Source organism: Dama dama, chromosome 14, assembly GCF_033118175.1.
Source record: "Dama dama isolate Ldn47 chromosome 14, ASM3311817v1, whole genome shotgun sequence".
NCBI lineage: Eukaryota > Metazoa > Chordata > Mammalia > Artiodactyla > Cervidae > Dama > Dama dama.
Window position 1 is genome coordinate 52,838,065 of NC_083694.1, and position 14,141 is coordinate 52,852,205.

Genomic DNA, 14,141 nt, shown 5'->3' on the forward strand with positions numbered 1-14,141 from the left:
TTCATGGGGTTGCAAAGAGTCAGACACGACTGAGTGACTGAACTGAACTGAACTGAAGGCTGAAAAACGGGCTTCCCTCGTAGCTCAGTTGGTAAAGAATCTGCCTGCAATACAGGAGACCTGGGTTTGATTCCTCAGTTGGGGAGATCCCCTGGAGCAGGAAATGGCAACCCACTCCAATATTTTTGCCTCGAGAATCCCATGGACAGAGGAGCCTGTCATGGTGTCGCAAGAGTTGAACACGACTTAGCGACTAAACCACCACCAAGGCTGAAAAACAAAAAGAATATTTTAATGTTCAGGTTGTCATCTCAGAGGCAAAGACTTTGTCAAAGTGAAAGAAAATTTATCACATCTATGAATCAGTGGCTTATTTTTTGCGATAATTATGAGGCAACATCATTTGAGTTGAAACTATGGAAATTATTTTTGAAAGTCTGATGGTTAGAAGTAAATTTGGGATGAAAAATAATCCTTCTCTTAATTTTCTATGTATCCAGGGTTCCCAGCTCAGGTCAGTTTTCACCTCCAGGGGACATTTGGCAATGTTTGGAAAATTTTGTCACAGCCTTAAGGGAGGGGTGCTACTGGTTTCTAGTGTGTAGAGGCCAGTAATGTACAAAATATCTTAAAATGAACAGGACAACTCCATGCAGCAAAAAATCATCCATCTCAAAATGTTACCAATACCAAGGTTGAGAAACTTTTCTGTATGTGACTGTGACTCAGGGTGAGTTCTGCAATTTGATGTTTCTATTCATGTTTCATTCTAGTAGGTCTTGAAGATAAAATAATGGTCATTAAAAATGTCACATCTCAGGTGCTTCCCTCATGGTCCAGTGGTTAAGACACTCTGCTTCCACTGCAGGGGACATGAATTTGATCCCTGGTCAAGGATCTAAGATCCCACATGGTGCAAGGCCAAAAAAATATAAATAAATAGAATAATTTCTTTTAAAAAAAAAGAAAGGAAAGAGGCTGTATGAGATTAGATCTTTCACAGTGGATTCTTGAATTTGGTCTGAGGCAATATTATTACTATGGTAAAACAAAAAGAGAAAGCATTTGAAAGATCCTACTAACTGGTACTAAGTGTCCCATCTGAGAAGATTTAAAGATTGAGTAGTTATTCTTAATAGATAAGTCTTGTATCCTCAAAGTGGAGTCATGGGCTGTTAAGCTAAAGTGGACTCGACCAATCATTTAGTCCAATGCTGTTGCTTTAAAATAAAATAAGAAGCTGCGTATCTAAGCTCATACAGTGTTTGGGTTGCAGAGCCAAAACAAGTCATGATTACAATCGAGACACAAGGCACTTCCTTCTCCTCCATGAAGACAGTCATCACATTTGCAGGTTCTTTTCATTGGCTCATTTAAGTTGACCCTCACTAACCTCTGCATCAAGGTTTATTCATTGTGGACTTGAAGAAAACTCAGTGAGGAACTGATTTTGTGAATAAGGGAATTGGCAATTGCAGCCCTACAGCATTTACACTATTGCAGCACGATATTAAAAATGGGGAAGGGGAGAAGTGACAATGGTGGGGTAGGGATTTTCCCTTGAATCCTCAAAATGATAGAACTGGAATTCTGCTTACTATCCTCTCTTTCCCAACAATAGTTGGGTTTCTACCGTCATTTTCCCCTCAGTTATTTGTTTCTTTCCTTTTTTAAAAAAGTTTCCATTATTATACCTAACAGATTCAATAGCACTCATCTTTACTCATCAAGTTGCTATAGTGAAAAGGAGAAAGTGATAGTCACTCAGTTGTGTCCAACTGTTTGTGAACCCATAGACTGTACCCCTCCAGGCTCTGCTGTCCATGGAATTCTCTAGGCCAGAATACTGGAGTGGGTTGCCATGCCCTTCTCCCGGGGATCTTCCCCACCCAGGGATTGAACCTGGGTCTCCCGCATGGCAGGCAGGTTCTTTACCAGCTGAACCACCAGGGAAGCCAAGATCTATTTTTTTTTTTTTTTTAAAAAGGTTTTTCCGAAATGGTGACGTTAAAGAACAGAATTTTCAGGGATCTTAACAATTTAAGTAGCATCATGAAGTGGTAGCTTTACTAAAATGCCATGTCACAACCAGATACATTTTTTTTTAAGTATAAACCAGGTATGTGACATATCTTGAAACTGTGGATTTGAAGAAATATTGTTGGAGAAAGAGATCTATAGAGATCATCATTAGTGGTAGTAATTAGAGCATATCCTGATCTAATTTGAGATTTTCAAAATAATTAGGCTGTTGAGTGTAGAGGTCAGTATAATCATCACCGTTTCAATAAAATTACAATATTAATGTGCTGAAGTAGCATCTCATGTGATACCAGTGGAAAACAAAGTGTTTAACTGTTATTGCAAAAAGCACTAAACCTCTGTTACTGCCTGATTAGCTGGTTAATGTGTTTTCCTTTACACTTTTCAAATGCTGTTTTCTAATTTTTTGTTCAAGTTTTTTTATCCTGAAAACATGCGAATTTCATGTGCTTTAGCCTTACAGAAGAGAATGTTGCTTAGCAACCACCAAAATAACTAATAAGCCTATATCTTGTAAAGCCTTGAAAGACTTATTTGTCTTAAATTTATGTATTTCTTTATTGGGGTGGCTTAGATGGTAAAGAATATGTCCGCAATGTGGGACACCTGAGTTCGATCCCTGGGTCAGGAAGATCCCCTGGCAACCTGCTCCAGTATTCCTGCCTGGGACATTCCATGGACAGAGGAACCTGGTGGGCTACAGTCCATGGGGCTGCAAAGAGCCTGACACAACTGAGTGACTCACACTTTATTGATCATTAAAATCAAGAGGAGGTTTGTTTCACTTTGAATTTCTTCCAACTTCTGCTTTTATTGGTTAATTTATAGATGTTGCATGTTTTGTAACAAAAACAAAACATATGGTATATTTAACATGAATGTCTCTTTTCTCCCATCAACCTCTTAACATTGCCCTGTGTTTATCATTTGCTTTAGTTATTCTTTCCTGATAGGATGGCCTATCAGTGATACTGCTGACTAAAGAAATGTTTTCTAATTCATTGGATATAGAATTCTACAATATTGGTTTTTAATGCTAAGAAGCTAATATATTAAGTACATTAAGGTTTTAAGAGAGGGAAGTGCTTAAAGATTCAGTTGAAGTGTTGATATTACATATAGTGATTTTATTTTTGGTTATTTGACCCAGAAGTACCTCAGAAGAGTCATCTGAGCTAAGGGCTTAGAGTGGGAGGTGGTGCTGCCACATTCAGTCTCCTGTCAAACTCGTCACTTAGCCTTGGCATGTTCACTTGTCAGAGCTTTAGGTCTTCCCACTATGGCATACAGAGCTTTGCCATTGTTATTCAGTTGCTAAGTTGTGTCTGATTCTGTGAGACCTCATAGGCTGTAGCACACCAGTCCTCTACTGTCTCCTGGAGTTTGCTCAAGTCATGTCCATTGAGTCAGTGATGCTATCCTACCATCTCATTCTTTGCCACCTCCTTCTCCTTTTGCCTTCAGTCTTTCCCAGCGTGAGGGTCTTTTCCAGTGAGTTGGCTCTTGGCATCAGGTGGCCAAAGTGTTGGAGCTTCAGCTTCAGCATCAGTCCTTCCAATGAATATTCAGGGTTGATCTCCTTTAGGACTGACTGGTTTGATCTTCTTGCAGTCCAAGGGACTCTCAGGAGCCTTCTCCTGCACCACAGTTAGAAAGCATCCTTCCATTTAGTTCACTGATTCCTAAAATATCAATGTTCACTCAGTTTACCTTGATTCATGGACCTAATACTTTAGGTTCCTAGGCAATATTATTCATTACTACATCAGACTTTACTTTCACCACCGATTCACCATCAGACACATCCACAAGTGAGCATGGTTTCTGCTTTGGCCCAGCCTCTTCGTTCTTTCTGGAGCTATTTCTCTGCTCTTCCCTGGTAGCATATTGGACACTTTCTGACTTGGGGGAGTTATCTTCTGATGCCATATCTTTGTTCCTTTCTATACTGTTTATGGGTTTTCGAGGCGAGAATACTCAAGTAGTTTGCTGTTCCTTCTCGAGTGGACCATATTTTGCCAGAATTATCCACCATGACCTGTCCGTTTTGGGTGGCCCCTCAGAGCATGGCTCATTATTTCATTAAGTTACACAAGGCTATATGATCCATGTGATGATTTTGGTTAGCTTTCTGTGATTGTGGTTTTCGTTCTGGAGGCTGTGGGATTGTAGTTCTCATTTCTTCTGTCTGTCCTCTAATGGATGAGAATAATAGGCTTATGCAAGCTTTCTGATGCAAGGGACTGGCTGTGGGGAAAACTGGGGCTTGCTTTGGTGGGCAGGGCCATGCTCAGTAAATATTTAATCCGGTTTTCTGCTGCTGGGTAGGGCTGTGGTCCCTCCCTGTTAGTTGTTTGGCCTATGAAGGCCCTTTCATGGCGTCTGCAGGCTTTTGGATAGGGCTAAAGGCAACCTCCAGGAAGACTTGTGCCAACCTGTGCTTCCCAGGCCTGCTGCAGCCAGTGCCCCTGTCCCCTCAGCAGGCCACTGCTGACTCACACCTCCGCAGAAGGCCCTCAGACACCCACAGATACGGCTCAGTCTCTTGAGGGGTCACAATGATATAAATACATATCAAATAAAATGCGTATGTGCCAGAGTCAAATAGCTTAGGACAAAAAAATAATCTTTTAAGAGAGGTACGTGTGAGAGAGTGACTTCCAGGTGGCGATAGTGGTAAAGAAGCCTCCTGCCAGTGCAGGAGACGTAAGAATTGCAGCTTCGATCCCTGTGTCGGGAAGATCCCCTGGAGAAGGAAATGGCACCTCACTCCAGTATTCTTACCTGGAGAATCCCAGGGACAGAGGAGCTTGACATACAGACCATAGGGTCACAAAGAGTTAGACACGACTACAGCGACTTAGCTATGTTTGAGAGAGAGAGAGACAAAGACAAAAAGGAAGATAGATAATGTGGAGAAGAATGGTGAGGAGAATAAGAAAATGTTGTGGTTGAAGTTTAAAAACTCTCTGAACCTTAACATGTTAGTTTTAAGACCAGGTTACTATTCAGTTTTTCCAGAGGAAAAGAAAAAAAATTTACAAGATCACTAATAGTGACTAAAATAGTTAATAAAATAGACACTTATTAATGCTTCAGTTCTGTTTTTCCAAGCACAGATAATGGGCAATTTCTTTTATCCTTTATAAAGTTTAATGCCAGAACTCTTTGCTTAACATGAAGTTTATTTAGCCTGCTTTATGAACCAGTTTTCTTGTAAACTCTTTTTTAGCCAGCTCTCCTTTATATGTGGGAATAGAAAACTGAAAATTGGATAGACATTTGATAACTGAAATTTATATAAAATGAAACTTGTATTTATTTTAACTCTTAATTTTAACTTATTCCCATAGCCTAGTTATTGATATAGATGATAAAAAATAACACCCACCAGTTAAAGTCACTAATTAGAGTTTTTCCCTTTTTCCCTGTTTTTGCACTCCTTGAAAGAGAAATAGAAGTAGTGAAATAACAACTAGTTGGCCAACAGAAGAAGCAAAAGACATTATATACGTAAGTTGAAGTTGTTCAGGAGCCACTAAAAAATATTTGTATCCAGTTTTACAGTCCGACCATTTATTCAGATTTGCTTGTATAGAAACATAATTTCAACTAGTTAATTTTTTGTTTCACCATTATCTCAATTTTAGTTAAACGTTGGTCTAAATATATGTCATAATCTCATATTGCACAATTAAAATTCTCCCTAAATGTATGCTAAGTTTAATATAAAACAACAATTCCATAGCAGTTTTGAATATTTAAAATTTGTATTTAAGAACACACTGAGGATTTTAATACAGGATAATAAGGACAACATAATAAGGAATGTGGGCTTTCCAGATGGCACATTGGCCAACTCAGGAGACTCAGGAGAGGTGAACTTGACCCCTGGGTCAGAAAGATCCCCTGGAGTAGGAAATGGCAACCCACTCCAGTATTCTTGCCTGGAAAATTCCATGGACAGAGAAGCCTGGACAGAGAAGAAGTCCATGGGGGTCACAGAGAGTCAGACACAACTGAGCAACTGAGCATGTATACAATAAGGAATGCATAAGCCAGAAATTCTAGAAATTAATGGCTGCTTATTTTGCCTCTGTTTCTTTATGTATCAAGTCAGCTAGTAAACTACTTAACCTAGTTAAACTAGGCCTTCCTCACCTAAATATATGAAGCTTTACTTAGATCTCAGTGAGCATTTAAAATAAGGAAGATGTTTTGCAGAATATGTATGTCCTTAGGCCTGAAGGTGGTTATCATATTAGAATCAGTGACTGAAAATAAAACCTTTAAGTCAGCTATGCAGGCCCTAACATTCCCTCTTAACTTCCTGCTTAGTTTGAAGAGGAGTTAAAGCATGAGGATTTTAGCTATTTTTATGATCTTTATGAGAGAGAGTCTCTATGATGACACTTGCTAACACTTTTTAAGCCTGAAATGATCACTTTTTGGGAAAAAAATTTTAGATGGAATATAAAAAGTAAATTCTTATCAAAATGAATAAAATTAGAATGCTTTGGGCATTGCCACTGCTACTACTTAACGACTACTGTTAAAAAATTATCAATACCTTTTTATTATTTTACTATCAGCTAATTAAGCAATTCACTGTTGCTCTTAGCACAAAGGAAAAGCTAATTTTTAACGTCATATAAGCCACCATTGACAGTTCAAAGAATGCTGTCTCCGTTCACATGGTGTTTCTGTTGCAGCAGATTCTTAGTATGCACATGGCCGTTGTCAGTAGTTTGCCTCCAGTCTTTTCTTTTTTGTTAATTTGCAAATGCCTAGTAAGTAATATTATTAGATGCAATGAGTTTTTAGTTCATCTTTTCAATATACAGTGATATAATATTAAAAACAAAATATTTAAAACATTTAATATAATATTTAAAACAGAAGAGAAATACAGAATCTCGCTTTAGAAATTTTAAAGTTTCTATTTCAGGATCTCCAAGTTGAACCGTTTTTCTTCTCAGTTAAATTCATGTTATGAAGAACTTGTTGTAGGTGGAGAAAAAAACAAAAAGCAGGGGAAAAAAAACAACACCCAGAGCCTTTGTAATCATGTATATCAGTTTTAATCATGGTTCTGATTTATTACTGGTAAGACCTCAAATAAACTCTTAAGGCAGTGGTTTCCCCTTCTGTAAATTGGGCATAACAAAACCAGTTGAATAGTATTGCTGTTAAAACTGAAAGAAATACAAAATAGTTAAACCTCCCCTGCCCCCCACGTCCCCCACCCCGCTGCCGGCACAGCGACTGTTAAATATGTGTTATTTTTCCTCTCCTTCCACCTTCACCCCTAATCAAATTCAGTTGATATCTTTGAACCGAAGTAGATTACAGGTTTATTGGTCAGTTCTAAGCTTCTGGATGAGCTGTTACTCTAAACTATTGCATAGGATATTTCTTTTGACTCTAAGATACAAATGAATGCTGGAAAATCTTATTATAATACAATTATGAAGAAGGATTATGTATTTGCACATGATAGCCCATTGTAACTATTTTCTTGATCAGGTTTTAACAGATGGATATCGTTATACAACAAATGCTCTCTTTGTTCCCTGTTCTTGTCACAATTGCTCAATTTAATAAAAGGTAATTGATTAGGCTCTGTTTGCACTGTAGTCAGGAAACTGGAGAGGGAAGCTAACTGTGAGAGATCCCCTGCCACCCCATTATCAATCTTTTACCTCCACTAAACTGCTTCAATTATTTCTGACAGAAGGATTTGTGTAAATTACCAAATCACTCCCAAACACAGCAACATCTAGAAAGATTAATTGCGTTGGGAAAACAGGTACAGGATTGGAGTTGTGTGGCACTTTTTATTTCTCCCTCCTGAATTTTTTATTAATTGGACCAAAAAAATAGAAATGGAGGTACTGACTGCCCTCATACACTGACAACAGCCCCTACCTCATTTCTAAAGGTTATATTCCATCTTCTCCGTTTTTGACAGATGATCTTACCCCTCCAAGCTTTTCTCTCTCTCTCTCTCTTTTTTTTTTTTTGGCCACATGGTGTGATTTGCAGAATTTCAATTCTCTGACTAGAGATTAAACCCAGGCCATACCAGAGAAAGTGCTGAATCCTAACCACTAGACCACCAGGGAACTCCCCATCATTTTTACTAATGTTGATAATAATAGCAACTATCACCAATCAGATACTTTATGGAGCCTGGCAGCTTAGTAAGGACTTTTATATGCATTGTTTTAGTCCTCATAACATCGGTACTATTATCATTTTCTCATTTTGTGGATGAGAAGACCAGTAGTGAGACAGCCTGTGGAACTTGCTCATGGTCAAAAAGCTAGTATGTGGCAAAGTATTGTATCAAACCAGGGTATTTGGAACCCTGGAGTCCATGTGTTAACCATTATACTGTGCTTCCTCTAATGACCTAATGACAAAAAAAAGTGGAAGCTAGAAAGACAAAAACCCTGTAGTCTACACGGTCTGCCCTTGGCCTGCATACCTTCTATTCCAAATTTGTTGAGCTGAGGTTAGAAACCTACCACAGGCTGATTCAAAACTGCCTTTGAAACCTTATCTCCTACTGTATCTAAGTATCAGTTCACCACTCTGACCAGGCTAATTTTATTTTTTCTCTTAAAAAAATTACTTTGCTTATGAAAACTAATCCATTCTTTTTTCCCATGAAGACTCTCCTGTCTGCAGAAGGACTTAATTCTATTACAGTCCTAATATGACTTGACCAATACAGTGCATTGTATTGTGTAACCTGAAGTGTGTGAGTGTGAAGGAGATCCCAGCATGGGAGGAGCAGTGGTGTCTGGCTCAAGGCTGATTCTCTCTGCATGTTTGCTTACTTCCCCTATCTTACTTTAGTCATGAAGGGCACTCACTTTGCAGCCAGACAGACTGGTTTTGGAATCCTGTCGATTCCATTTCTGACTGTTGAGAACGGAGTCAAATCCCTAAACTTGTCCACACTTTAGTTCATCTATAAAGCAAGGATATTTGTAGTGCCTAGCTCATTGACTTATGTGAAGATTAAATGAGAGTCTGTGTCTAGGGCAGAGTGAGTACTTATTAAACACTAGCTATTACAGAAGAATTTTAGTGTAAGCTGTTGTTCTTCAGTCGCTCAGTCATGTCTGACTCTTTGCAACCCCATGGACTGCAGCACACCAGCCTTCCCCGTCCTTCACTATCTCCCACAGCTTGCTCAAACTCATGTGCGTTGGTTCAGTGATGCCATCCAATCATCTCGTCCTCTGTCGTCCCCTTCTCCTCCAGTCATTATTATAACTAGTTATATTTTACTATATTACAAATCTATAAGCCCATCTCATGCACGTTGTAGGCATTCTGTAAATGCTGTTTTTATTTTTATTGATATCATTCACGTACCATGAAATTCTTCCAGTTTTAACTGCAGAATTTTAGCCAAGTCCACGGCTTCATGCTTCAGTGTATTACCGACTACAGGGACCTGAGGGCTCATTGGAAGGGAGTTATCCAGGTTGGGTCAGCAACCCTACAGGAAGAACTTGAGACAAATGAACACTTGAATGAAAAGGAGCTTACAGTTCATTGTTCCCTAAACCTACCTTCTGACCTTGTGAAAAAAAGGAATCTGAAACATACTCCATGTGGAATGGTTTGATTTAGTGGTCAGTAAAACTTTTAAAAAGTTACTCAAATGCTTTAGAAATTAAGGTGAAAGTATTTGTAATTACAATTCAGTTGTATATTCTGCTCAAAATGAGACAAGATGCAGCATTACTCATATTCCTGGATTGTGTTTGAAACCATTCTCACTCAGGGTGATATTAATAGCAAATAGCAGTGAATGTGTTCAGTTCAGTTCAGTTGTTTAGTTGTGCCCAACTCTTTGCAACCCCATGGACTGCAGCACACTTCCCTGTCCCATCACCAACTCCCAGAACTTACTCAGACTCATGTCCATCGAGTCAGTGATGCCATCCAACCATCTCATCCTCTGTCGTCCCCTTCTCCCCCTGCCTTCAATCTTTCCCAGCATCAGGGTCTCTTCCAGTGAGTCAGTTCTTTGCATCAGGTGGCCAAAGTATTGGAGTTTCAGCTTTAGAATCAGTCCTTCCAATGAACATTCAGGACTGATTTCCTTTAGGATTGATTGGTTGTATCTCCTTGCAGACCAAGGGACTCTCAAGAGTCTTCTCCAACATCACAGTTCAAAAGCATCAGTTCTTTAGCACTCAACTTTCTTTGTAGTCCAACTCTCACATCCATACATGACTACTGGAAAAACCATAGCTTTGACTAGATGGACCTTTATTGGCAAAGAAATGTCTCTGCATTTTAATATGCTGTCTAAGTTGTTCATAGCTTTTCTTCCAAGGAGCAAGTGTCTTTTAATTTCATGGCTGCAGTCACCATCTGCAGTGATTTTGGAGCCCTAAAGAATAAAATTCTGCCACTGTTTCCACTGTTTCTCATCTATTTGCCATGAAGTGATGGGACTGGATGCCATGATCTTAGTTTTCTAAGTGTTGAGTTTTAGGCCAATTTTTTCACTCTCCTCTTTCATCAAGAGGCTCTTTAGTTCTTCTTCGCTTTCTGCCATAAGTGTGGTGTCACCTGCATATCTGAGGTTATTGATATTTCTGCTGGCAATCTTGATTCCAGCCCAGCATTTCTCATGGTGTACTCTACATATAAGTTAAATAAGCAGAGTGACAATATACAGCCTTGACATACTTCTTTCCAGATTTGGAACCAGTCTGTTGTTCCATGTCTACTTCTAACTGTTGCTTCTTGACCTGCCTACAGATTTCTCAGGAGGCAGGTCAGGTGGTCTGGTATTCTTATCTCTTTAAGAATTTTCCATAGTTTGGTGTGATCCACACACCAGTCAAAGGCTTTGGCATAGTCAATAAAGCAGAAGTAGATGTTTTTTTGGAACTCTTTTGCTTTTTCGATGATCCAGCGGATGTTGGCAATTTGATCTCTGGTTCCTCTGCCTTTTCTCTATCCAGCTTGAACATCTGCAAGTTTATGGTTCACATACTGTTGAAGCCTGGCTTGGAGAATTTTGAGCATTACTTTGCTAGTGTGCTACTTTGCTACAATTACCACACAGTTGCTCTCATGTCACACGCTAGCAAAGTAATGCTCAAAATCTCTAAGCCAGGCTTCAACAGTGAATGCTTAGGAGCACTTGAAATATTTATTTTGGTTAGGTAAAATTTAAGTGGATATGTTGTGTTAAGAAAGAAAATTCAAGTGAGTAAATTTTAAAGATCTCACTGCCTTTATTCAACAATTCATGCATTGGAAGCAGCCAGTCTAGCAGATAGAATGGCACTCTGAGGAGTTGTACTTTTATAGGCAGAACGGAGCAGAACCAAGAAAGTTAAACTGGACAAAAAAGTGGAGTGGTTATGGGGAGATCCCTTTCCCTTAGGGGAAATTCACCTGCTGTATCAGGCAGATTACCTAACTAGTGCTGGTCAGGTGATTCCTGGTTTAAGATTTCATTTCTGGGAGAGTAGAAACTGTAGCAGTCTTTGGTGACATGGGGCTTTAGCATAAGGAACTCCATGTTGGACCTGTTGTCTTGTTTCTAATAGTTAGCTGTGGGTTTTAGAGTTACAAATGTGGTAGAAAGCTGACTTGTTAGAGCTTGCAGCTACTCTTTCATAGTCTGGAATGTACCTCCCCTTCATTCTTTGCAGTGAGATGCAAATGAAAGGAGTAAGATACCCAGTATAACTGTTAAGCAAGTATTTGTGTCCCCCTGGTTTTTGTTTTCTTAGTTTAACTCTAGGGATTTTTTTTTTTTTTTTTAAATAATCTGTGTTTTCTGAGGTTTTGAATTTGCCTAGCAATTACTGGCAAAGATAAGAAAGGTAATGAGCTGAACGGTTGGAATTTGACACAAGAATAATGGTTTTCTTTATTTACATTCGCATGATTTTGAAAAGAACCAAGATTTCTTTAATTTATCTTCTACTTCTTTTTTTCCCTTTGTAAAACTCAGTATGTTACTGGACTATTCTGAAATCCAAAATCTTCTGAGAAGTTTTCTTCTATTGATATTTCTATGGTTTCTCTCTCATTTTATCTCTTGTTCCTCCACTGAGAGCACTTGGGTTTTAGTAATGTGCACACCTACATGTAAAGAGAAACCTCCTTGGAATATTGCTTTTCTGTGATTAAGAAAGAGTAGAATTTTGTCTTTCTTAGAGTTCTTTATCTCTATGTCAACACCATGAACGTTTTGCGACAGTCTGTTAAAACTGAGCTGTGTATACTCCATGAATATTCATATATTTTCATGAATATTTATATTTAATTGAATCTATTATATTATTAATTGAATCTATAAAGATGTTACTGAATGATTAGACGAACCCCTGGGGAAGAAAAAAATGGTCTCTATCAGGCTTTGTCAGTATGTGGTGGGGGCACAGGAGACCTTTCTGTCCTCTAGGCCATATTTCTGTCATGGTGGTTTTGTCTTCTGTCTTATCCTGATTTTATGGCTGTTGTGATGAGAATGTTCTACAGGTAGAACCTGAGGCATGGGAAAAAGGGTCTCTAAAGCCACTCTTGTGAGGTGAGATAATTTTTTAATGATGTGTGTTCATTTTTTAAATGTATTTGCTGCTTTGATGGTGGATAACAAAATACTGCTCCCATGATTAAACTACTTTACTTTGCTGCATTTGGGGAGAACACAGAAATAGAAAATGTTCACATCTTATTCAGGCTTCTCTTGATTTTTATTTTGGCTTTTACTAAATTTGACTCTTGAGAATAGATGTTCTCTGAAGGCCAGGAATGGTTTATTAGACTCACGCTCATTTAGTATGACCCAGGTATATTTGTGTTAAATAGGAATAATCCCAGAAGAATAGCCTTTGGAACACAATCAGCTAATAGAGTAAAATCTGTGTAAAAAATTTTTAAAAACAGCATTCAAAAATCATTAGAGATATTTATTAATATTTGTTAATTTTTTTTATCTTAATGAGATCTAGAAGCCTTTTGAAAATTATTTTGTAGCCAGTTTGGCTTCTGAATAGAAAGACTGTAAAGAGTAACTAATAAAAAGTGCAACAACTGTCACCAAATCTTTTAAAAGCAAAAGAGTTGATGTTAGAAAATCCAATTTCGGGTACAAAGTAGACAGCATTTGTTGGGACACATTATAGCAACCGTGGGGGGTACTTTCCTAACATCTGGGATTAATGTTACCCTTTGTGATTCATCCTGATAGAGATTAAAAAGGTATTCTCACCTTCAAATCCTCCAATAAGCCTATTTAGTGGAGCGGAAAAGGACACACTGCTTTTGACTCTTTCTGAGCACACAGGAAAACCTCTCATCTATTCCGTCCCTCTCAATTTACATGACCACGAGGAAATTGAAACCTTGGGAGGTTAAGTGACTTGCCCTGGGACAGACAGCTAGCTTGTTCCTGCTGGAACTGGAGCCCCTCTATTGGTTACCACAAATGCTTTATTTTCTGCTGCCCATTTAATACACAGTCCTCTCCTGGTGAATTTTAGCAGCAACTGGTGCAGTCGGCAGTACACTCCTTGATTGCAGGTAATTCCCCCCTCCGCCCATACCTTTCTTTCAGTGGCTCTGAATGGTGTGAAGTCAGTGACTGCAGAAGCTCAGGTGGGAACCATCCGGGGAGACCCGTGGGTCCAGTTCACTGGGGAAAAGGCAAACGAGTCAGAAAGATGTCTTACAAGGCAGTGAAGTACTGCATGTAAACAGGACTGTGTACAATGACTCCTGAAGTCTGGAAGGGGGGTAATAGCTGTTTATTTCTGAGACTGGAGAAAAGAATCTTTAGGAAAAGAGAAAAAGGTAGTATAAAGACAGTTTTTTAAAGAATAGATCATTGGTTTGCTAAAATTTTTTTTTTTTAATCGAGGGATAATTGCTTTACAGAATTTTGTTTTCTGGCAAACATCAACATGAATCAGCCATAGAAGTATGCTTTTTTGGGGGGACCACAGATATACATTTAACATATGAAAAAGGGACATTAAAATTTTTGTTTCTCAGACTGTAAAATCTGGAGGAATATTTAAGGGTGACAGAAAAATGAAGGATAC

At 38.6% G+C, this 14,141-nt stretch overlaps 1 protein-coding gene across 4 annotated transcripts in view; it reads left to right on the forward strand.

Moving 5' to 3' along the window:
- Nucleotides 1–14,141, forward strand: part of RABGAP1L (RAB GTPase activating protein 1 like) — a 677,120-nt gene that overhangs the window by 574,143 nt on the left and 88,836 nt on the right. The gene's annotated exons all lie outside the window — the stretch shown is intronic.